General features: G+C 35.2%; 1 protein-coding gene across 1 annotated transcript in view; it reads right to left on the bottom strand.

The window, feature by feature from the left end:
- The window catches only part of LOC140433644 (uncharacterized), a 31,741-nt gene extending 9,490 nt beyond the window's left edge, over positions 1 to 22,251 (bottom strand). Inside the window, exon 1 of the mRNA XM_072521624.1 lies at positions 22,113 to 22,251. The gene's annotated coding sequence lies outside the window, so the exon portion shown is untranslated. The remainder of the gene's footprint in view (positions 1 to 22,112) is intronic.
- Between the last annotated feature and the right edge of the window lie 462 nt (positions 22,252 to 22,713).

Raw genomic sequence — 22,713 nt, 5'->3', positions numbered from 1 at the left:
AACTGAACCTAACCTAAAATACCCTTATAAAATTTAAACTGTGTGTTCGATGGCGTGGCCCGTCTCTACCGAACCTTTGGGATAGACGGGCCACAGTGTATCGGTATAGATGGGCTAATAATTGGGTTTGTATTATTCAACAATTTTTTTTAATAATAAGTATTATTAATTAATTTGTATGTTGTTACAGGTTACAATATGCCTTCATATTATAAGCGGAAATCTACTGTTGAAAGAGGTAAATGGAGCGAAGAAGCACTACAAAATGCGGTTGCAGCTATCAGAAAAAATCGCATGGGACTAAATCGAGCTGCATTAGCTTATGGCATACCTCGAAGTAGCATACAGAGAAGAATGAAAAATAATGATCTAAACAAACACAATCGTCTTGGACCTTCTTCAACTCTTGGGGATGAGATCGAGATGAAATTAGTGCTGCATATTAAGAAATTGCAAAAGTATGGTTTTGCACCCACTCGTGACCATGTACTAACTGTGGCGTTTGAGTTAGCAGAAAAATTTAATGTAAGCCACAAATTCGATAGAAACAACAATAAAGCTGGTTTGGACTGGTTGCAGTCTTTTTTACGACGCCATCCAGACATATCAGTGCGAAAAGGTGAAGGAGTTTCTTTGGACAGGGCAAAAGGATTAAACCACGAGGTAGTTAAACAGTACTTCGATCTGCTGCTAAGTATTTTAACCAATAGTCAACTAATAAATACGCCGGGGCATATTTTCAACGTAGACGAGACAGGTTTGCAGTTAAATAATAGCCCTGGACTTGTACTTGCGTCTATAGGATCCAAGAATGTCCCTGTTATTACATCAGGAGAGAAAGGAGAAACGATTTCTGTTATAAGCTGCTGCAATGCTGAGAGCGTATTTTTACCTCCGTATTCTATTTTTAAAGGAAAAAATCGAAAAGAAGAATGCGCGGATGGAATGCCACCTGGAGCAATGTTTGTAATGTCCGAAAAATCGGCCTACGTAAATGCAGATATTTTTTTACATTGGCTAAAAAATCTATTTATTCCTCGAAAGCCTCAAGGCAAAGTTTTGCTGATATTAGATGGACATACGTCCCATACAGCAGCAGTGGAAGTATTAGAATGCGCCGAAAACAACGAAATTATAATTGTTGTGCCTACCCAGTCATACCACGCATTTTCTGCAGCCGTTGGACCGAGCTTTTTTTAAATCTTTAAAGGCTAATTTTTACTCGAGATGTCAAAACTATATCAGAAATAACCCAACAAGAAAAATTACACGTTACCAGATTGGTGAGTTGTTCTGAAATGCGTGGAAAATCTCAGCAACGGTGAAAAATGGAACATCTGGATTTGTTGCCACAGGAATTGTACCGTTTGATCCCGATAAAATTCCAGAGCACGCTTTTTTGTCCACAAATGAGAGCTTCTCAGCTATAGTAAAACAAAGTAATACAGAAATAGATCTAAATATTTTAGATGAACCAGGTCGTTCACTTGCAGGCATTACTCTAGTCGTTGATGAAGAAACTGCAGCTGGTACGTCTAATGTTGAAGACTCAAGTGTAACACCTGGAAAAGTATTGGACACGTTATCGGCTGTACCCAAAATTGATGCTGCAAAAAAGAATGTAAGGAGTAAGGGGCCGAGCAAGAAGAGTGGCGGAAATTCTTAATTCTGCAGACAAAATTCAAGAAAAGAAGATAAAGAAACAAGAATCAAAAAAGAAGACAGTTCCAAAGCAGCAAAACAAAAGGCGTCAATATAAAAAGTATGCGTTAGATTCGTCGGATGAATGAAATGAATGCAGATGTGCCAGTTTTAGATGACAGCGAAGACGAATTTAATGAAAATGAGTGCATTGGTTGTGGTGAAGATTACAGCAAAACATCCAGAAAAGATGACTGGGTTCAATGTTTGATTTGCAAACACTGGTGCCATGACAACTGTACAAAATTTGAAAATGTTTGTGATTCATGTGGAAAAATTGCTAGTAAAAAGAAATAGGTTAACATCATTATTTTATGTGTTTCAAATTAGCCCAACTCTACCAATAGGAATGGCCCATCTGTACCTACGTATTGGTATATATGGGCCAGTAAGAAGTATTTATGTTAATTTCTATAACTTTTATATTCCTCAAGTTACATGTTTTTTATTTTGCATAATAAATATACAAACTATAATAAGTATTCTTTTCCAAAAATCGTATCATACACTAGTCAATTTTTCAAGTAATCAAAGTGAGAAAAAAGTGGCCCGTCTTTCCCGGACTTACCCTACATTATAGGTTGGCCGATATTCTCTACTTTTATTTAAAAATTAAAGCAAGATAGCTGCCTTAGGTACAGCATTTCAGAGTGCTCGAAATTTGGTATAAAAAGCACCTCTTCTAAATCCATAGATAAAACGCAGGCATTGATTCCAGTTATCTGGAAATAAATTATATGTTCCATTATAGTTCTGGATTTCTTACTTTTGCGATGATGTAACTCCAACTGTACTTTATTTTTAAGTTTTATTTCAATATTTTTAGATCACAGTTTTGCAAGTGTCTGTTCTAAGTCTCTTAAGAGGCACATTGAGAAAATGAGAAAATCATTTTTACATACTTCTCGATAATAACTCAATAATAATAATAACAACTTTGACGAATATTACTTGTACAATATTTTTCTTGGAAAATTCTGTAAAGACGACTAATGTTCAAATCTAGGCTTATGTATACTTTCAGTGATTTATTTCGAGAGTAGTGACTTATGTCCTTTGGTGTCGATTGGATATGTGATCTTACTAATTCCCTAAGAGCAGCAGTGAATTTTGTTCTAGCAGTTCTGGTTCTCTTTGTCCTTAAAAGTCTAATCGCCACGTTTCTCTTCTTAATGATCGTTTGCAGCCTTTGGCGAGTTCCATAAAATATGTCTACGAACGTACTTCTGCAGACTTATACGATGTCAACTGTACCATTGAGAACAATATACAATGGAGGCATTGCGTACGACTAAGTGCTACGTCATCATAAATACCATGCTCTCTATGCTTTACGTTAGCTAGTTGGACTAACCCCATTAGGTACGTACCTTGAGTTTCAGCTGATTGTTAATAAAATTCGGAGATTCGGTCGTTACGATAGAGTTGACAGATAGGATGATTATGATCATTGAGGTTTCTCTCCAGTGTGCACTCTCAAATGTGTTTTGAAATCACCTGCTTGACTAAATTGCTTAAAACAAATTTCACACTTATGAGGTTTTTCCACAGTGTGCAATCTCAAATGTTTTTTTAAATGAATAGTTGTAATAAACTGCGTAAGACAAATTTCACACTTGTAAGGTTTTTCCCCAGTGTGAACTCTCAAATGTATTTTCAAATTACTCGCTTGAGAAAACTGCTTAAAACAAATGTCACACTTGTAAGGTTTTTCCCCAGTGTGCACTCTCAAATGTATTTTCAACTTACTCGCTTGAAAAAATTGCTTAAAACAAATTTCACACTTGTAAGGTTTTTCCCCAGTGTGCAATCTCAAATGTGTTTTGAAATCACCTGCTTGACTAAATTGCTTAAAACAAATTTCACACTTATGAGGTTTTTCCCCAGTGTGCAATCTCAAATGTTTTTTTAAATGAATAGTTGTAGTAAACTGCGTAAGACAAATTTCACACTTGTAAGGCTTTTCCCCAGTGTGCACTCTCAAATGTATTTTCAAATTACTCGCTTGAGAAAACTGCTTAAAACAAATGTCACACTTGTAAGGTTTTTCTCCAGTGTGCACTTTAAAATGTTTTTTCAAATCACCTACATGACTAAATTGCTTAAAACAAATTTCACACTTATGAGGTTTTTCCCCACTGTGCAGTCTCAAATGTCGTTTTAATTGACAAGTTGAAGTAAACTGCTTAAGACAAATTTCACACTTGTAAGGTTTTTCTCCAGTGTGCAATCTCAAATGTGTTTTTAAATCACCTGCTTGACTAAATTGCTTAAAACAAATTTCACACTTATGAGGTTTTTCCCCAGTGTGCAATCTCAAATGTGTTTTCAAATTACTCGCTTGAGAAAACTGCTTAAAACAAATGTCACACTTGTAAGGTTTTTCTCCAGTATGCACTTTAAAATGTTTTTTCAAATCACCTGCTTGACTAAATTGCTTAAAACAAATTTCACACTTATGAGGTTTTTCCCCAGTGTGCATTCTCAAATGTCGTTTTAAATGACAAGTTAAAGTAAACTGCTTAAGACAAATTTCACACTTGTAAGGTTTTTCTCCAGTGTGCACTCTCAAATGCCTTTTCAAACTACTCGCGTTAAAAAATTGCTTAAAACAAATTTCACATTTGTGCACTTTTTCTTCAGTGTGAACTTTCATGTGCTCAGTTAAATAACCTTTTTGAGCAAACTGCTTAAAACAAATTTTACACTTGTAAGGCCTCTTTCCAGTAACCACTTTCCTATTTTTATGTAATGTTTTTCCTTCAGCATTTTGATTCATATAATTTTCTTCGTGAGATGAATGTTCAGTTACTGCCTCCATAATTTCCATTTTGTTCTCTTGAAGGTAATCTAAAAATGAAACTGATTCTAATATACATATTGACTACAAAAGAAAATAAATGTAAAAACAAAGAAGTATACTAATCAAATTAAATGTTACTAAAACGCAAGACACCTGAAGTGTACCTACTCAAGGATACAATTTATGTTTGAGAAACATGCGTGTTGTCTTCTATATGTATAATAGTGAGCCTTCTTGTCTTTAGTAATAGTTTCACCTCAACGCATTCAATATAAGCATATGAACACGAAAAAACCAGTAATATTGCGATGCAAAGACGGTCGGGTACAACAAGGTTTTACAATGACCGTGAAATTTCTATGAGTCATCTTTTTTTCAAGAGTCACCTATTTTCGAATTTGTAGACTGTACCATAATTCTCGTTTATGAAATATTGTACTCCTTTGAAAAATAGCCAAGTTCAAATCGGTCGCTTCAATTTATAAAAAAAGATAAATGCGTAAATACTATATATTATTGCGAAATATTTTTTTTCTTCCATAAAAATATAAAAATAAAATTATAGTTATGCTATACTTATATATGTGTGTGAGTTTAGAAAATAAGTATAAGTAAATAATATTTACTTACATATTGTTATAAAGGTAAGTACTTACGTAAAATATTAACAATTGTTAAAAAATACGTCAACTATTTAAAGACCATGAGTAAAAAAACAGGCTAAGTGCCAAAACAACAAAACACAGGCATTGAAGAAAAACATTTTATTAACAACATTTTTCAAAATTAAAAAATATAATTAACTTAAGGATGTAAACGATTACGCAAAAAACACACCGCACAAAAAACAGTAAACATTCTTATAAACAATGAAAAACAAAATAATTTCGTTTAAAAAATTTGAAAAGGGCTAAGTGCCATATGCTGCTTTGTTAACAAAGAGCTAAGTGCGACTTAAGAAATATTCATAAAAAATCTTTATGCTTTTCGTCATTTAAAAAAGGAATCGTGTCCGGTAAGTTTGGTTTCTTCTCTTCACTAATAGGTTTATTCCCTGCAGGTCCTAACATTACTCTTCTGATAACCTGGACATTCTTCACTTTCTTTAAAATTTTAGTTTTGGACCAAATTTCCGCTGAGTGGACAGTTTTTCATAAAACCCTTGACGGCACTTTTGCTTTATATCGAAATGATAGCCTTAATGATATTTAGTTTAAATATTGATTATAGAATCTGCAGTAGCTTAGATATTAAAGAAAGTGTCTCTTTCCATTTCTACCACTCGATAAGCTATATGAACTCTTGTAGATGTAACCTTATCAATCAAATTAGATGGAATACTTTATTATTATATATATTAGATGAAATATTTTATCATTCTCTTTGTTTTTTCCACCTGCGCAAAGTCACGATTACAACTTAAGAAGCTATTACCGCTTACTAAAAACTTTTGTTTAATAGTGTCAAACACATCCAATGATACTAAAAAAAAGAAATACTAACACCATCATACTGTTTTTATTTTGACCGTAGCAGTTATCACTTCTCCTCACTAGGTGTTTCTTATCTGTAATGCCTTCATTTAAAACTTTTAGCAAATAAGAGCTGATTTCATTGCCACCACGATTTCCAATGCTTTCATTCCACCTATACATTATAGGTTGGCTGTATTCTCTACTTTTATTTTAAAATTAAAACAAGAAAACTGCACTAGGTACAACATTTCACAGCGCGTTAGATTTAGTACAAAAGCACCTGGTCTAAATCTATAGATAAAACGTGGGTATTTCTTCAAGGTATCTGGGAATGAGTTATATGTTCCTTTATTATAATTCTGGATTTCTCACTTTTGCGATGATGTAACTCCAACTGTACTTTGGCCTTTGTATTTTTAGTTTAATTTCAATATTAATCAAAGTTTTGCAAGTATCCGTTCTAGGCCTCTGGAGACACATTGGGAAAATCTTTTTTAAATACTTCTCGATAATAACTTAATAATAATAATAACTTTGAGGTATATTACTTGTAGAATATTTTTCTTGGAAAATTCTGTAAAGACGACTAACTTTCAAATCTGGGCTTACGTATACTTTCAATGATTTATTTTGAGAGAGTAGTGACTTATGTCCTTTGGTGTCGGTTGGATATGTGATCTTACTAATTCCCTATGAGCAGCAGTGAATTTTGTTCTAGCAGTTCCGATTCGCTTTGTCCTTAAAAGTATAATCGCCACGTTTTTCTTCTTAATGATCGTTTGCAGCCTTTGACGAGTTCCATAAAATATGTCTATGAACGTACTTCTGCAGACTTAAACGATGTCACCTTTACCATTGAAAACAGGCTAAAATGGAGGCATTGCCAACGAGCAAGTGCTACGACATCATAACTACCATACTTTCTATGCTTTACGTTAGCTAGTTGGACCAACCTCATTAGGTATGTACTTTGAGTTTTAGCTGATTGTTAATAAAATTCGGAAATCCGGTCGTTACGATACAGTTGACAGAGAGGATGATTGTGATCATTGAGGTTTTTTTCCAGTGTGCACTTTGAAAGGTTTTTTTAAATTACTTGCTTCAATAAATTTGTAATTTCCTGTAGTGTGAACTCTCAAATGTATTTTTAAAGCACTTGCTTGACTAAATTGCTTAAAACAAATTTCACACTTGTAAGGTTTCTCTCCAGTGTGCACTCTCAAATGTGTTTTCAAATTACCCGCTTGAAAAAATTGCTTAAAACAAATTTCACACTTGTAAGGTTTTTCTCCAGTGTGCACTCTCAAATGTGTCTTCAAATTACTCGCTTTAAAAAATTGCTTAAAACAAATTTCGCACTTGTAAGGTTTTTCCCCAGTGTGCACTCTCAAATGTATTTTTAAATCAGCTGCGTGACTAAATTGCTTAAAACAAATTTCACACTGATGAGGTTTTCCCCCAGTGTGCAGTCTCAAATGTATTCTTAAATCACCTGCTTGACTAAATTGCTTATAACACATTTTACACTTATGAGGTTTTTCCCCCGTGTGCAGTCTCAAATGTTGTTTTAAGTGATAAGTTGAAGTAAACTGCTTAAGACAAATTTCACACTTGTAAGGTTTTTCTCCAGTGTGCACTCTCAAATGTATTTTCAAATTATTCGCTTGAGAAAACTGCTTAAAACAAATTTCACACTTGTAAGGTTTTTCTCCAGTGTGCACTCTCAAATGTATTTTTAAATCACCTGCTTGACTAAATCGCTTAAAACAAATTTCACACTTATGAGGTTTTTCCCCAGTGTGCAGTCTCAAATGTTGTTTTAACTGATAAGTTGAAGTAAACTGCTTAAGACAAATTTCACACTTGTAAGGTTTTTCTCCAGTGTGCACTCTCAAATGTCTTTTCAAACTACTCGCTATAGAAAATTGCTTAAAACAAATTTCGCACTTCTCAGGTTTTTCTCCCGTGTGCAGTCTCAAATGTATTTTTAAATCACCTGCTTGACTAAATTGCTTAAAACAAATTTTACACTTATGAGGTTTTTCCCCAGTGTGCAGGCTCAAATGTTGTTTAAACTGATAAGTTGAAGTAAACTGCTTAAGACAAATTTCACACTTGTAAGGTTTTTCTCCAGTGTGCACTCTCAAATGTATTTTTAAATCACCTGCTTGACTAAATCGCTTAAAACAAATTTCACACTTATGAGGTTTTTCCCCAGTGTGCAGTCTCAAATGTTGTTTTAACTGATAAGTTGAAGTAAACTGCTTAAGACAAATTTCACACTCGTAAGGTTTTTCTCCAGTGTGCACTCTCAAATGTATTTTTAAATCACCTGCTTCACTAAATTGCTTACAACAAATTTCACACTTATGAGGTTTTTCCCCAGTGTGCAGTCTCAAATGTCGTTTTAAATGACAAGTTAAAGTAAACTGCTTAAGACAAATTTCACACTTGTAAGGTTTTTCTCCAGTGTGCACTCTCAAATGTCTTTTTAAACTACTTGCTTGAATATATTGCTTAAAACAAATTTCACATTTGTGCACTTTTTCTTCAGTGTGAAATTTCATGTGCTCAATTAAATAACCTTTTTGAGCAAACTGCTTAAAACAAATTTTACACTTGTAAGGCCTCTTTCCAGTAACCACTTTCCTATTTTTATGTAATGTTTTTCCTTCAGCATTTTGATTCATATAATTTTCTTCGTGAGATGAATGTTCAGTTACTGCCTCCATAATTTCCATTTTGTTCTCTTGGAGATAATCTAAAAATGAAACTGATTCTAATATACATATTGACTACAAGAGAAAATAAATGTAAAAACAAAGAAATATACTAATCAAATTAAATGTTACTAAAACGCAAGACACCTGAAGTGTACCTACTCAAGGATACAATTTATGTTTGAGAAACATGCGTGTTGTCTTCTATATGTATAATAGTCAGCCTTCTTGTCTTTAGTAATAGTTTCACCTCAACGCATTCAATATAAGCATATGAACACGACAAAACCAGTAATATTGCGATGTAAAGACGGTCGTGTACAACAAGGTTTTACAATGACCGTGAAATTTCTACGAGTCATCTTTTTTTCAAGAGTCACCTATTTTCGAATTTGTAGACTGTACCATAATAATTCTCGTTTATAAAATATTGTACTCCTTTGAAAAATAGCCAAGTTCAAATCGGTCGCTTCAATGTATAAAAAAAGATAAATGCGTAAATACTATATATTATTGCGAAATATTTTTTTTTCTTCCATAAAAATATAAAAATAAAATTAAAGTTATGCTATACTTATATATGTGTGTGAGTTTAGAAAATAAGTATAAGTAAATAATACTTACTTACATATTGTTATAAAGGTAGGTACTTCGTAAAATATTAACAATTGTTAAAAAATGCGTCAACTATTTAAACACCATGAGTAAAAAAACAGGCTAAGTGCCAAAACAACAAAACAGAGGCATTGAAGAAAAACATTTTATTAACAACATTTTTCAAAATTAAGAAATACAATTTAACTTAAGAATGTAAACGATTACGCAAAAAACACCCTGCACAAAAAACAGAAAACATTCTTATAAACAATGAAAAACAACATAATTTCGTTTAAAAATTTTAAAAAGGGCTAAGTGACATAGGCTGCTCTGTTAACAAAGAGCTAACTGCAACTCAAAAAATATTTATAAAAAAATCTTTATGCTTTTCGTAATTTAACAAAAAAATCGTGGCCAGCAAGTTTGGTTTCTTCTCTTCACTAATAGGTTTATTCCCTGCAGGTCCTACCATTACTCTTCTGATAACCTGGACACTCTTCGCTTTTTTTTTTTAATTTTAGTTTTGGACCAAAAATGTCTGCCGAGTAGACAGTTTTTGATAAAACCTTTGACGGCACTTTTGCTTCATATCGAAGTGATAGCCTTAATGATATTTGGTTTAGAAATATTGATTATAGAATCTGCAGCAGCTTGGATATTAAATAAATTGTCTCTTTTCATTTCTACCATTCGAGAAACTATACGAACTCTTGCAGATGTAACCACATTAATAAAATTAGATGGAATACAATATTTCATCATTTTCTTTGTTTTTTTGTACCGCCTTCATTTAAAACTTTTAGCAATAAGAGCTGGTTTCACTGCCACCACGATTTCCAATGCTGTCATTCCACATATACATTATAGGTTGGCCGATATTCTCTACTTTTACTTAAAAATTAAAGCAAGATAGCTGCCTTAGATACAGCATTTCAGAGTGTTCGAAATTTGGTACAGAAAGCACCTATACTAAATCCATACATAAAACGCAGGCATTGCTTCTAGTTATCTGGAAATTAATTATATGTTCCATTATAGTTCTGGATTTCTTACTTTTGCGATGATGTAACTCCAACTGTACTTTGGCCTTTGTACTTTATTTTGAAGTTTAATTTCAATATTTTTATATCACAGTTTTGCAAGTGTCTGTTCTAGGTCTCTTGAGAGGCACATTGAGAAAATCATTTTTACATACTTCTCGATAATAACTCAATAATAATAATAACAACTTTGACGAATATTACTTGTACAATATTTTTCTTTGAAAATTCTGTAAAGACGACTAATGTTCAAATCTAGGTTTATGTATGCTTTCGATGATTTATTTCGAGGGTGGTGACTTATGTCCTTTGGTGTCGATTGGATATGTGATCTTACTAATTCCCTATGAGCAGCAGTGAATTTTTTTCTAGCAGTTCTGATTCGCTTTGTCCTTAAAAGTATAATCGCCACGTTTTTTTTTCTTAATGATCGTTTGCAGCCTTTAGCGAGTTCCATAAAATATGTCTACGAACGTACTTCTGCAGACTTAAACGATGTCACCTTTACCATTGAGCACAGTGTACAATGGAGGCATTACCTACGACTAAGTGCTACGTCATCATAAATACCATGCATTCTATGCTTTACGTTAGCTAGTTGGACTAAACCCATTAGGTACATACTTTGAGTTTCAACTGATTGTTGATAAAATTCGGAGATCCGGTCGTTACGATAGAGTTGACAGAGAGGATGATTGTGATCATTGAGGTTTTTCTCCAGTGTGCGTCTTTAAATGATATTTCAAAACATGCATTTGAGAAAACTGCTTAAAACAAATTTCACACTTTTAAGGTTTTTCTCCAGTGTGCACTTTGAAATGCTTTTTCAAATTACCTGCTTCAACAAATTGCTTAAAACAAATTTCACACTTGTAAGATTTTTCTCCAGTGTGCACTGTCAAATGTGTTTTCAAAGTAATTGCTTGAATAAATTGCTTACAACAAATTTCACACTTGAAAGGTTTTTCTCCAGTGTGCACTTTGAAATGTGTTTTCAAACTACTTGCTTCAACAAATTGATTAAAACAAATTTCACACTTGTAAGGTTTTTCTCCAGTGTGCACTCTCAAATGTTTTTTCAAAGTAATTGCTTGAATAAATTGCTTACAACAAATTTCACACTTGAAAGGTTTTTCTCCAGTGTGCACTTTGAAATGTGTTTTCAAACTACTTGCTTCAACGAATTGCTTAAAACAAATTTCACACTTGTAAGGTTTTTCTCCAGTGTGCACTCTCAAATGTGTTTTCAAATTACTCGCTAGAGAAAACTGCTTAAAACAAATTTCACACTTGTAAGGTTTTTCTCCAGTGTGCACTTTAAAATGTTTCTTCAAATTACCTGCTTCAATAAATTGCGTAAGACAAATTTCACACCTATGAGGTTTTTCCCCAGTGTGCAATCTCAAATGTTTTTTTTAAATGACTAGTTGTAGTAAACAGCTTAAAACAAAATTTACACGTGTAAGGTTTTTCTCCAGTGTGCACTCTCAAATGTCTTTTCAAATCACTTGCACCGTTAAATTTCTTAAGACAAATTTCTCACTTATAAGATTTTTCCCCAGTGTGCACTCTCAAATGTCTTTTTAAACTACTCGCTTGAATATATTGCTTAAAACAAATTTCACATTTATGCGCTTCTTCTTCTTCAGTGTGAACTTTTATGTGTTCGGGTAAATAACGCTTTTGAGAAAATTTCTTACAACAAATTTCTCACTTGAAAGGTTTTTCTCCAGTGTGCACTCTCAAATGTGTTTTCAAATTACTCGCTTGAGAAAACTGCTTAAAACAAATTTCACACTTGTAAGGTTTTTCTCCAGTGTGGACTTTACAATGTTTTTTCAAATTACCTGCTTCAATAAATTGCTTAAGACAAATTTCACACTTATGAGGTTTTTCCCCAGTGTGCAATCTTAAATGATTTTTTAAATGACTATTTTTAATAAACTGCTTAAAACAAATTTCACACTTGTAAGACCTTTTTCCAATAACCACTTTCCTATTTTTATTTAATGTTTTTTCTTCGGCATTTTGATTCATATAATTTTCTTCGTGAGATGAAAGTTCAGTTACTGCCTCCATAATTTTCATTTTGTTCTCTTGGAGATAATCTAAAAATGAAACTGACTCTAATATAAATATTGACTATAAGAAAGTAAATAAATAAATGTAACAACAAAGAAATTTACTAATCAAATTAAAGGTTACTAAAATGCAAGACAGTACGCTTGTCTTTAGTTATTTTAGTTATAGTCTTACCTTAATGCATTCAATATAAGCATATGAACACGAAAAAACCAATAATATTGTGACATAAAGACAAAGGTGCAGAGGAAGGGTCTAGAATGACTATGAAACTTCTATGAGTCATTCTATTAAAGAAGCTACAAATTATAGAACACTTAAAAATGTCCATCTGATCAAAAGAAAAATCTGACATTAAGAAACTGCTGAAAATTTTTAAAAGAAATGGATCCAACTTTTTGATTTAAATTTTTCATTATTTGTTACTTTGATAAATAGTTTGAAATATTATCATATACAACAATTATTGTAATTATTAATGTTCTTTTTTTAAATAATCCGTTAAAAAATGAAAGTTTTACCAGTAGAGTGTTTACGATTTCAATTAGGATTTCACGTGGCACAGCGGGACGCGGGGCAGGCTCTTGTCCCGTCCAGCGCCCCGCACTTTTTCATCTGTCACGTTCCGCAGCTATTTTGGCTGTTCCGTCGCGTCCCGTGTCCCGCGGGACGACTCGCTGTCCCGTAAAGTTAACTTAAATTATATTTTCTAAATAACTACTTAAATATATTTTTATAATAATGGTATTGTTACGTAAAAATATGAGTCATATTTAAAAACCTGTAGTGGGGTGTAATGATAGATCGCCTCCACGTGGTGCACCCTGGGTAACGCTAAATGGTCTATCAATTTTTGGACGCCAAACTAGCCGCCGAGCTCTCCTGGCAACCAGTACGATAAAGAAAAATAAGAACAGGAATCTCCATATAGAAATATGGAAAACTACAAAGGTGTTTATCAACACCATTTGACGAGACGTATCGGGCCTACCCTCCGTATATGTCAAATAAACATAGAAGGAATTAGTAGATCAAAATCCGAATTTCTTTCAAAACTACTAATCGAAAATAACGTTGACGTCATAACCATTCAAGAAACTCACGCACCATCGGAAACCGAGCTTCTTAAGAGGGGTAAAATTCCGGGATATAGCATGATTGGAGCCACTTACAGCAATGTTTATGGCACTGCAACTTACGTGCATAACATTATACAAAATGCTAAGATGACGGACTGCAGCTGCGAAAATAATGTGTCCATAGTCTCTACAGAAGTGAATGGCGTAATCATAAAAAACATCTACAAACCACCATTAACTAAATGGCCAGGAGATGTAATAAAAGCTGTAGACAACCAACCTACAGTTTACATTGGGGACTTTAAGTCACCACAACAAATGGGGATATGAAAACAATGATGAAAATGGGGAGAAACTACTGGAGTCGGCCGAAGAAAATAATATTCACCTTATCCATAGTCTAAAAGATAAAACTACCTTCTTTTCTAGAAAATGGCGCAAAGGCTACAACCCTGATCTATGCTGGGTTTCCACTAACTCACAGATGCAACCACTTCCAAGCTCTCGAACTGTACTTCCCAGTTTCCTTCACAGCCAACATCGACCTGTCATAATCGAACTAGGCATACAAATTCCTATCGTTGAATCCACGCCGAGACCCCGTTGGAATTTTAACAAAGGAAATTGGCCCGAATTCACCAAAGAGCTGGACACCTGCATTCGCTTCATTGACCCAAAGGCCAACAATTATCACCGTTTTTTAGGAATGGTTATCTCTATCGCCAAAAAACATATCCCCCGAGGTTTCCGAAAGGAGTACATCCCAGGCTGGACGGAAGAAAGCCAAAAACTATATGACGAATTTTTGAAATCAGAAGATCCCGAAATTGGTGACAACTTACTGAAGTCACTGGACTCAACAAGACTTAATAAATGGAAGTCTACCGTAGAACATATTGATTTCTCACGTTCCAGTCGAAAGGCATGGGGACTGATCCGCAAACTGGGCGAAGCAAGCAGAGCGCAACACTTAAACAAATCAACAATTGAGCCAAATAAAATAGCCAATAGAATAATTGAGAACTCCCGAGCTCCATCTGAGAAAACTCATACATCTACCGTAAAAAGAGCTCTTAAACAACTTAAAGCAAATACTCCCGCAACATCAGAATACTCACGTGCCTTCTCATTGAATGAAATAAACGAAGCGCTTAATCAAACTAAAACAGGAAAAGCAGCAGGCTTCGATGGAATGTATCCTGAGTTTATAGTCCACACTGGTACAAAAACACGACAGTGGCTCAAAAAATTCTTTAGCGACATTGTGAATACAGCTGTGCTACCCCCAGAATTCAAAAGAACAAAAATTATCGCAATCCAGAAGCCTGGCAAAGACAACAAGCTGCCTAAAAGTTACCGGCCTATTGCCTTACTCAGTTGCTGTTATAAATTACTAGAACGACTTTTATATAACCGAATATGTGACACCATTGAGGATGCGATACCAATTGAACAAGCTGGATTTAGAAGAGGACGAAGTTGCTGTGACCAAGTGCTGTCCTTAACTACATTTATTGAAGCTGGCTTTGAAAGACGCGAAAAATCTGCCATAACATTTATAGATCTCACGACTGCGTATGACACTGTGTGGAGAGAGGGCCTTATTTATAAGCTGATGAAAATCATACCTTGCCTCAAAACTTGTCAGCTGATAAACAATCTACTGACTAACAGACTGTTTCAGGTATATATGAATGATGCACAGAGTAACGTAAGAAAACTTAACAACGGCTTAACTCAAGGCTCAGTGCTAGCTCCTTTATTATTTAACCTTTATACAGCAGATATACCTGAAACAAAATCAAGAAAATTTGCTTATGCTGACGACCTGGCCATTGTCTTCCAAGATTATAGTAAAGAAGCAGGAGAACGAGCTATAAACGAGGACTTAACTACACTAAGTAACTATTTTAAGAACTGGCGCTTACGTCCTAACACAAGCAAAACTGAAACCTGTCTCTTTCACCTGTCGAATCAACTTGCGGGCGATACTCTCAATGTAACTCTAAATGATACAGCTATCAAACATAACAACAACCCCAAATATCTAGGCGTCACACTTGATAGAACACTCACCTTCAAAAGTCATCTTACAAACACAGCCGGTAAACTAAGAACAAGAAATAACTTAATATCAAAACTTGCCGGAACAACTTGGGGTGCTTCTGCAGATACTCTTCGGACCTCTGCTCTAGCTTTGGTTTTTTCAGTGGCAGAATATTGTGCACCAGTATGGCTAAATAGTGCACATACAAGTAAAATCGATGTCCAACTTAACCAAACCATGAGAATAATCACTGGAACAATAAAACCAACGCCAGTGAGATGGCTGCCTACTCTGAGCAATATTGCTCCACCAGATCTACGCCGTACAGCAGCACTAGTGAGAGAGTACCAGAAAATTGTAGCCAACGTACAATTACCAATACATCAAGATATCCCAGACATCTCAAAAGAGCACCAGCGACTGAGATCTAGAAATCCTCCAATACGATCTGCCCGAAAAATTGGTAATTCCTATGATATACATAGGCAATGGACAACAAGATGGATGCCAACAGTAGAATCGGACTATATTAAGATATCCACCCCAACTCAGAGTTTCATCGGATCAAATCTGCCCCGGTCCACTTGGGCAAGGCTTAATCGTACGTACCGGATATGGTAAATATGCTGATTCGCTGTTCAGGTGGGGTCGTGCAGAAAGTCCACAGTGCGTGCAAATTATGTATTAATTAGTGGTTAATAAACTTATATAAATTATCGTGCTTTTTAATAAACTAGAATAAGAACAATATAATAAATTAATAAAGACATTATAAATTAAATAAAGACACAACAGTTAAATAAATTCTCATTTCATTGGTGTCAAAAGTGAATATAAAATAAATTGTGAAAATGGCTACGATTTATGAGCTGACAGTGACTAATTTAAGAAGACATCTTGAAGACAGAGAATTAGCTTCTACCGGAAAAAAGGCTGAGTTAGTCCAACGACTAAAGAACGCTTTGCTAGAAGAAGGACTAGATCCAGAGACTTATAGATTTGAAGATGCTGTCCTTCGTCGATTTCGAAAGTTTCTGGTGATGTAGCCAAAGTTTCTGGTGACATCGCATCATTAGAGAACAAAGTTTCTGACGATATTTCGAAAGTTTCTTCTGATGTAGCCAAAGTTTCTGGTGACATCGCGTCATTAGAAAACAAAGTTTCTAACGAGATTTCGTCCCTGGAAAGCAAAGTTTCTGCTAACATCTCTTCGGAAATCTCTAAAGTAACTTCTGAGATGTCTGCCCTCGACGATAGAATATCTTCGTTAAAAAACCAAGTTGCTGCCGATATGTCGGCCTTCGAAGAAAAGATGAAAGAGATGGAAAGGAAGATGTAGGAAACAGGGACAGCAGAGAGAGGAAACAACCCGATTACAATAGAGACAAAAGAAGACGAGACGAAATGTAAGTTGGAAATACGGCCGAAATTTGAAGGAAGTGGAGGTTCTATTCATGTTAAAGTCCCAACTTTCGACGGAAAATCATCATGGAACAACTACATGAAACAGTTTGAATCAGCTGCAAGAGCAAATGGATGGTCTGAAAAAGAAAAGGCTGTAAACCTGACTATCGCTCTTCGAGGAGATGCCTTAGATGTGCTTCAGACCATAGCCGTAGAGGAGACCGATGATTTCGAACAACTGAAGAAGAGGTTAAATATGCGATATGGCCACGAACATTTGGAGCATGTATATCAGTCGCAGCTTAAAAATCGTAGACAGAAGAAAGATGAGGCTCTTCAAGAATATGAGGTAGATATTGCCAGATTAGTACGATATGCTTATCCAACAGCTCCCGAAGACATGATGGAAAAATTGGCCGTTCAAACGTTTATTGATGGTCTTCGTGATCATGAAATGCAGAGAACACTGCGATTAGCTCGTCACAAGACGCTGGTTGATATCCTATCCGCCGCCCTCGAATACGAGTCAGCTACGCAGGCCTCTGGCGGGTACAGTAAAGTTAGGACTGTAAAAAAGGAAGGAGATGAAGATAAACTTGACCAGCTCGTTAATATGATGAAAAGCATGGCATACAAGAAAACGAAGACCATCAGATGCTGGAATTGTGGCGAAATAGGACACGTACGAAGCTCCTGTAAGCACCCTAGGTACGACGCAAATCAAGAAACTCACCATCAGGAAAACTAGAACGGGTCAGCCTTAGGGGGGCAGCTTCGACCCAGTACTTTTCCAAAGACCCTCTCATACTAATAGCTTCTTTGAAATGTCGTGAAGATAGTGTATATGTAGATGGAGACATAAATGGTAAAAAGCATACGTTGTTGGTGGATAACGGAGCGACCAGAACCATTATACGCCCGACAGTTATAAACAGCCGAAAGAAACTGTTACCAACGAGGTTGCGACTTCGGACCGCTACAGGTGAAAATGCCAACATTCATGGAGAAATCCAGGTACAATTGGGAATTGGAGCAGAAAAGTTCGTCCATACTGTTATAGTTGCTGACATCGAAGAGGATGTTATATTAGGAATGGACGTAATGAATATGCATGGATTCCAATTGGATTTTAAGAATAAGGTAATCAAAGTTGGCAACGAGGAGGTATTTCTCCATCCACATAATGACAACACTGTGCAAGCAGCCATTACAGAAGATACAATCGTGCCTGCGAGAAGCGAAACGATCATAGTAGCGCGGCTACAGGGAATTGTGGACGAAGGGAGACCTGTTATGATGGAGCCTTGGAACCACGACGATGAGGTTGGCCGTGGAATCATAATTGGAAAGGAATTGGTGACTTCGGCTAAGGAAATCCCTGTGAGACTTATCAATGTCAACGACTACCCAGTGACCATAAAGAAAGAGACAAAAGTAGGAACTTGTGTACCTGTGACATCCATAATCCGTCAGGCGACAACATCTGATAATTCCAACGACAAATTCGACCAAATGGTTGCAGTTGCAGGACAGTCTCTAAATCAGATGGAGAAAAGAAAATTAAGGGAATTTCTTCGGCAGTATCGTGATATTTTCGTACCGAAAGGAGGAAAGACGGGAAGAACTACCGTTGTTAAGCATAAAATTGATACTGGTAATGCTAAGCCAATTCGTCAAACATCTCGATGATTACCACAGGCGAAAAGAGAGGAAGCTGAAACGATTGTTCAGGAAATGAAGAAAGACGGGGTGATAGAACCTTCTACGAGCCCATGGGTCTCTCCGGTGGTCCTGGTTAAGAAGAAAGACGGAACGACGAGGTTCTGTGTGGATTACGGTTTGCTGAACAATGTTACCAAGAAAGATAGTTATCCTCTGCTTCGGATCGATGACACATTGGACACATTGGCTGGAAGTAAATTGTTTTCTTCTTTGGATTTGAAGTCTGGATACTGGCAGGTACAAATGGACCCAGTAGATAAAGAAAAGACAGCCTTCACCACAGGATCTGGATTGTGGCAATTCAACGTTATGCCATTTGGACTCTGTAATGCTCCTGCAACATTTGAGAGGCTTATGGAAAATGTGTTGAGAGGGTTATCTTGGAAAACATGCCTGGTTTATTTAGATGACATAATCGCCTTGGGGGAGACATTCGAAGATCATTTGAGGAATTTAGAAAACGTTTTTAATCGACTTAAAGCTGCCCAATTGATGCTAAACCCCAAGAAGTGCCAGCTATTTCAAGGTAGAGTCAATTATCTGGGTCATGTAGTCAGTAAAGAAGGAGTGGCCGTGGATAAGGGAAAAATCGATTCCATTAAGGAATGGCCAAAACCAACTGACAAACATCAAGTGAGAAGTTTTCTTGGACTATGTACTTACTACCGGAGGTTTATTAAGAAGTTTGCAGATACCGCTAAGCCATTAACGCAACTTACGGAGGAAGCAAGAGATTACCGCTGGGATACAGACTGCCAAAATGCCTTTGAGACGTTGAAAAAGCATTTAATAACAGCACCAATTTTAGGGTATCCACTGCCAGAAGGAGAGTTCATCTTAGATACAGATGCAAGTAATGTGGGAATTGGAGGAGTGCTGTCTCAGATTCAAGGAGGACAGGAACGAGTCCTCGGATATTTTAGTAAAGTTCTTTCAAAACCTGAGCGGAATTATTGCGTCACGAGAAGAGAACTTCTAGCAGTAGTTAAATCAGTAGAGCACTTCTATCAATACCTCTATGGCAGAAAGTTTCTAATCCGAACCGACCATGCCGCCCTTAAGTGGTTGATGCAGTTTAAGAATCCAGAGGGTCAGATAGCCAGATGGATCGAACGACTCCAAGAATACGATTTTAAGATTGAGCACCGGGCCGGAGTTAGCCACAGAAACGCTGATTCTCTTTCCAGAAGGCCATGCCCAGCAGAGTGTTCCCACTGCAACAAGACGGAATCCAAGGAAGCAGCAGTGCTAAGAACGACGATTGTCAACGACGACTACTACTAAGATAAGGGAAGAACAAGAGAGAGATCCAGTTATACAGAAAATCCGAAAATGGAAAGAGGAAAACCGTCGACCACCTTGGCAGGAAATATCAAACTTATGCTCAGCAGTTAAGACGTATTGGGCCCAGTGGGACTCATTTGTCATCGAAGATGGCTTGCTCAAACGAGTCCTGGAAAATGATGACGGTTCAAAGAAGAGAAGACAGTCGGTGATCCCAAAGAGCAGAATAGCCGAAGTACTTCGTCAGTTACACGACAGTCCATCGGGAGGGCATTTTGGTGTAAGGCAAACCCTTCAGCGAATTCGGTAACGGCTTTATTGGATGAACAGTTCCGACGACCTAAATACAGATAATTACAATTGGATTCGAAATCCTTTTATCTCGATTATTATGTAAAAATACCAGCTATCATTACAAGAGGAAGAAGAGTTAGTAGGCTTGTCAAAGGATCACATTCTGAAACTAAAGTTTTCTTGATAAATGTCACTTGAAGAATTTTGGTTTTCTGTGCAAGCTGAACACCCACTTCTTTCTACAAGAGCATTAAAGGTATTACTACAGTTTGCAACTTCATACTTGTGTGAATTAGATTTTTCAACCTTCACAAACATAAAAACAAAGAAACGTGAAAGACTTGGGAATATTGATGAAGAAATGAGGATAGCGTTATCGCATATTAGACCAGACATTGCTAAAATTTGCAAAAGTCATCAGGCTCAAGTGTCGCACTAAATGTGTGTAATTTTTATGTTATTATGTTAGTTCTGCCCATACATCTAATTTGTTAATGTATTTACTAATCTACATATTTTTTGTTAATTTCCATTTTTAGAATAAATATTTAGAACATTTTTTATAACATTTTTAGAATATGTTTTTATTTTTATATTTTGTTTTTGCATGTATTTGCAGTTAAAGAACGTGTTTTATTTACATTTGTATTTACATGTGCACCCCTTATTTAGTGTTTCCTATAAAATAATACAATGGTGTTCCGCGACTTTTTCAAAATTTGTTAAGTGTTCCCAGCTTTGAAAAGGTTAAGAACCACTGTACTAGAGAAATACAATACACCCAATTTGTTTTATTGTAGAATTTGATAACATTATATAGTTGAGTAGAGGTTTCTGGGTCCTTGATCAAAGAAACTTTGGGAAACACTGTTTTAAATGAGCTTAAGCTATAATGCTTTAAAATGGGCTCAAAGCTTGCTGCATTTACTGAAATTTTCTGGTAAACATACGTCAAAGTAAGAATAGAAAAGAGCATATTTCATTACTGGACCAACCCAAACCATAAGAAAACTCTGTAAATTGCCTATATTTGGTGCAGATTTGTTGTTTTTGGTGGTTCATATTTCCAAAGGAGAGGCATATGCCTCTATATTCTTTGATATTTCTTTTGTTAACAAAATATCATTAAAAGAAAGCACTTACATTACAAATTTGTAATTGTCATACATCCTTAAATTGTATTTAAGATCAAAGTTATATAAAGTAAGTATATATAATATAATAATTTCTATTTTATACTAATTCTAAATAAGCGAGAAAGAGTCTATATTCTTTGGTAAAAGTAAAGAGAACTTTCCTGTTGAGTTTTCTACAAACTAATGAAATTTTGTATTTGGTAGTGTTGCCATGTCGTTTGTATAAATCGCGAAAGAGCATGTGATATATTTATTATTTTACTAAACATGAAAAACATAAAATGGTAAAATAAAGAGAAAAGTAATATATAAATACTAAAGTTAGAAAGTGAATAACAAATTAAATTCTGCTGTAATGATTTTAATATATATTTTGACTTTGTTATTATCTTGCAATTTGGCAACTATTGTTTTGAAGGTTTTGACACTATTGCCAAATTTATCCGCTTATCTACCAAAGGGCAATTACAATTTTTTTCTTCTAATAACTGCAACTAATATAGAAAGAAACAAATATTCATTCTTTCGTGTTTTATGTCAATTTAAAAAATACCAGTTTCCATAAAATAATATAAAAATGTACTGTTTCAAAACACATTTGAGGCATAAAACATATACATAATAAAGACATGGCAATAATGCAAAAGCAAATTTGATGTTTCATTTGTAGCTAACTTAACCAGAACGTTCTATACACTTTTACCGCAAGAAAATATATTGTTACTAACCTTTTTCAGTTTTTTGGTTTTCTTCAAATGGGTTAAATTTATTCCCATGATGTATTTTAGTATTTATAGTATGTTCCTTGAAGTCTAAATAATCATATGTGTCATCTGTACTTTGCCTATTGGATTCCTCCTTAATTTCACATTTAAAACCATCCAAAAGAGAAGTATCCAGGTCATTATACTCTACTTCTACTTTACACATTTCATCGCTAATTTCTTGTTTTACTTCCATTTGAATACACTTGATTTTATGTATTTCAATAATAATTTTACACCCAAAAAGTGAAATCGCTATAACAATTCTATAAGTACACACATTACATATGTACACAGTTTTAATACAGTAATGGTGGTTTAATTAATACAATATACACATCACATATAAATTCGTTGACGTAAGGACGTAACCATCTGTCTTCAGCGTCTTTGCAATGTACACCACACTACCTACAATTTACAATACAACATACAACCAAAGAATACAGACTCATATAGAAGATAGAACGTAGAACGATAGAAGGATTTTTCGCTGTCTTTTTCAGCGTCGGCAAAGGCTATACCAAAGAATATAGACTCTTTGGTTATACGTATACGATACGTT

Source organism: Diabrotica undecimpunctata, chromosome 2 (assembly GCF_040954645.1).
Source record: "Diabrotica undecimpunctata isolate CICGRU chromosome 2, icDiaUnde3, whole genome shotgun sequence".
Lineage (NCBI taxonomy): Eukaryota > Metazoa > Arthropoda > Insecta > Coleoptera > Chrysomelidae > Diabrotica > Diabrotica undecimpunctata.
The sequence above is the reverse complement of the archived record's forward strand: the minus strand, read 5'-3'. Positions and strand labels throughout refer to the sequence as shown.